The 4,184-nt window shown below is 36.7% G+C and overlaps 1 protein-coding gene across 1 annotated transcript in view; it reads left to right on the top strand.

The window, feature by feature from the left end:
* Positions 1–4,184, top strand: part of TMEM33 (transmembrane protein 33) — a 25,414-nt gene that overhangs the window by 11,615 nt on the left and 9,615 nt on the right. The window lies entirely within an intron of this gene.

Below are 4,184 nucleotides of genomic sequence, written 5' to 3' on the forward strand. Positions count from 1 at the left end.
AAAAAAAAAAAAAAAGAAAGAAAATTACTTATAGAATTAGTACCTTTGAAAGAATCTTAGGAAGTCTAGTTTAGTCCATTCTCTGCCATTAGTAAGATGATTTTTCTTCTTTTATTTTTTGAAACAGAGTCTCACTGGGCCTTAGTGCCATGGTGTCAGTCTCAGTCACAGCCACCTCAGACTCCTGCATTCAAGCCATCCTTTTGCTTCAACCTCCCAAGTAGCTGGGACTACAGGTGCCCACCACAATGCCCAGATAATTTTTTTCTATTTTTAGTAGAGACAGGTGTCTTGCCCTTTCAGGCTGGTCTCAAACTCCTGAACTCAAGAGATCTTTCCTCCCTGGCCTCTCAGAGTGCTAGAATTACAGACATGAGCCACTGGGACTGGCCTCAGGTGATTTTTCTTATACTTGAAAAAAACCTTAACAATTGTGGTCTTAGGTTGGGCAGGGTGACTCACACTTGTAATCCTAGCACTCTGGGAGGCCAAGGTGGGTGGATTGCCTGAGCTCACAGGCTCAAGATCAGCCTGAGCAAGAACAAGACCTCATCTCTAAAAATAGGTGGGCGTTATGGCAGGTGCCAGTAGTCCCAGCTACTCGGTAGGCCAAGACAAGATAATTGCTTGAGCCCAAGAGTTAAGAGATTGCTGTGAGCTATGACTCCAGGGCACTCTACTGTGGGTGACAAGTGAGACTCTTGTCTCAAAAAAAAAAAAAATATATATATATATATGGCCTTTAATTAATAGTTACCTGCTATTGCCTCTCTCATTTTGCTTGTATCTTAATTATAGAAATAATACATAAATAAAGAAAGCCTTCCTGGCCAGGCACAGTGACTCACACCTATAATCCTAGCACTCTAGGAGGGCCAAGGTGGGAGTATCCCCTGAGGGCAGGAGTTCCAGACTGAAAGAGTAAGACGCCTATCTCTACTAAACATAGAAAATTATCTTGGGCACCTGTAGTCCCAGCTATTCGGGAGACTGAGACAGAAAGATTTCTTAAAACTAGAGTTTGAGGTTGCTATGAGCTAGGCTGATGCCATGACATTCCAGCTTGGGCAATAAAAAGAAAGCCTTGCTCTTAAAAATTAGAACATTAAAATAGTATTGACATCTGCACTGATAATTCTCTTGCATTTAAATTTTAAAATAATCTACATTGTTACCTGGATGATTGCTTTTTTCAATTTTTAGTTTTGCAAATAGTAGAACATTATAGATAAAAAACGAAAATTTGATTATAAATCTTACTTGGAATTCTGTCCTTTGTTTTCCAAAAGGTAAGGAGTTTGATGTGTGTGTAATACTTTAAAAATACTTAAACACACACACAAAAATACTTAAACAAATCTATAAAAAGTATGTTCTTATATTGTGAGTCTGGGGTTTCTTTATTAGTTTAGTTTTTATTTTACCTCAGAGGTGTCACTCTGCGTCTTGCTTTTTTCCACTCAAGCTCTGTGTTTTCATGACCTTTGGGTTGGCGTGTGGGGTCCTGGGTTCCTTCATGGAATGACTGTAGTGTCCCATTGTCTTGGTGTGCCGCATTTTATTACTCATTCCCCTGATGGTGGACGTTTGTCTCCATGTTTTTCCTTTTCTTAATATTGAATATTAATGGGGTAAACATCTTTCTACCTGCTCATACTTAATGTGCCAATGTTTTCTTTAACACAGGCACCAAAATTGATTTTGCTGAGCATAAACTCTTGTGTTAAATAGACTGTGCCAAATTGTCCTTTAAAGTGTATTACCTCTTTCCCATGAACTTGTTCATTTGTGACAAACTGTTATTGATTGCATAGTTATAATTTTTCATATGCATTGCCATGATTAACTAGTAAGGTTTTCATATACCAGACAATTAACTCCTTTAGCAGTATCTTCAAACCAAATACAGAGTTTTATAGGTTGTCTTGTGAATCCATCAGTGCCATTCTTTTATGTGATGCTTTGAGAACTCAGGGTTGTCACATGGCTGCTTAAACTGTGGGAGCTTCAAACGAGAAAATGTAATCTAAAGTTCAAGAGTGATCCAATGGAAAGACTTCTTACTGGGTGTAACATACCTGGATTTTAGTTGATTTAGCTATTTATGTAGGCTTCTGAGACGTTTTTCTCATTTAAAAACTAATATTGGTTAACATAGGTGAATGCCTAAAATCCTTCCACGCATAGCATTTCATGAATGCTGAATATAGGGTTTGATGCAGCTATACTTGTGAATTATTTAACTCTGAAACAGTCGCCCTAAAGTTTAATGAAAGTCTTCTCTTACCCTGGAGGTAAGAGATTTCTGTCTCAGTTTCTTGGGAATAATAAATGGGAATGATAATATCACCTACTTCCTAGAGTTATCAAACAGATTCAGTTTAATGAAAGCCTAAAGTTTAATGAAAGTCTTCTCTTACCCTGGAAGCTGAAGGCTCATAAAAGAGTAATGTAGTCTGGGACAAATCTTACACGTCTGTCTTTCTCTTTTGTGATCTTTATACAAACTTTAATTAATGAAAGGAACTTTTTGCATTCTTATTCTCTTATTCATTTTTCTATTTCTTGGGTCACTTAACTAGTCTTGAATCGTACCAGGTTCTATGTTTGTTTTATGTAACTGGGTGACAGATAAAATGGTAGATAACAAAACTAGTTTTTCCTTTTCTTCTTCTTCTTTTTTTTTCTAATTGGAGACAGAGCCTCAAGCCATGGCATCACAGCTCACAGCAACCTCCAACTCCTGGGCTCAAGCAATTCTCCTGCCTCCGCCTCCCAAGTAGCTGGGACTACAGGCACCTGCCACAGTGCCTGGCTATTTTGGCTATATTTCATTGCAGCCGACATTGTTGTTTGGTGGCCTGGGCTGGATTCGAACCTGCCAGCTCAGGTGTATGTGGCTGGCAACTTAGCCACTTGAGCCACAGGCGCCAAGCCACCAAAACTAGTTTTTCATATGGATATAATTGATGTCTACATTCTGAAACCTCTGGATTCTGATTAATAAGCAAAATTATTATACTCCTCTTAAGTCAGCTTAATATAATTTTTTTTAGCTTATTCAAAAGGAAAGGAAGCTTAAGATAATTTTAATGAAATTCTGAGATGCCATGCAAACTTAGACAAAAATATTATTTGGATACATTAATTCAGTTGTGCTTCTTAAATATTTCATTTAAACACTTATGTACAAACTTATCTTAATTTTTAAGATTATGGTAAAAGAGATGGGAATTTATCAGAAGTATTTAAATAGAGAAATTTTTTAAAATTAAAATCAGCGTAGAAAGTTGTGCTTAATTCCTAATGGGAAAAGCTGTTAATGCTTTATTATGTAACTTGAATGTAACCCAAGCTATAAAATGAAAAATAATCTGAAATTATTACCATTCCTTATATGATGCCCTTAAAAAGGATGATCATCGTAGCTTTATTTCTAACTATAGATTGGAGCCGTCCCAAAATATTTAGTAGGGAGCTTATTACATAAAGGTAGAAACATAAGATGGAATACTCAAAGTTGTAAAAAGGACAATATAATTTATGTATTATGATATAGGATGATCGCTCAGATAGAATAAGTGAAAGTAAGAACAGCTTATGGGCTTGGCACCTGTACCTCACTGAGTAGAGCACTGGCCACATACACTGAAGGTGACAACTGCAACCAAAAAATAGCCAGGCATTATTGCAGGTGGCTGTAGCCCCAGCTACTTGGGAGGCTGAGGCAAGAAAATCACTTAAGCCCAAGATTTTGAGGTTGCTGTGAGCTGTGACACCATGGCATTCTATTGAGGGCCACATAGTGAGACTCTGTCTCAAAAAAAAAGAATAGCCAATGATGTTTCCATTTATATTTTGGGGTGGTCTGGGCATATATAAGGACATAAGATCGATTTCTGTCTCAGTTTCTTGGGAATAATAAATGGCAATGATAATATCACCTACTTCCTAGAGTTATCAAACAGATTCAGTGAGTTATAGGGAGCACTGTTTCAGTGTTCATCATTATACACATATACACCATATTCACAATGTACATACATTTTTGGAAGGTTATTTTAGAAATTGTGCTATAACTTTAAAGAAGGTGCTAACTCGTAAACTTATTTTTTAAGTGAATAGTTTCTTTATATTTTTTGTATTATGTCCATTTTTCACTTCAAAAAGTTAAAATCTGTCAA

This window comes from Otolemur garnettii, unplaced genomic scaffold, assembly GCF_000181295.1.
Source record: "Otolemur garnettii isolate 467f Iridium unplaced genomic scaffold, OtoGar3 scaffold00181, whole genome shotgun sequence".
In the NCBI taxonomy this organism is placed as follows: domain Eukaryota; kingdom Metazoa; phylum Chordata; class Mammalia; order Primates; family Galagidae; genus Otolemur; species Otolemur garnettii.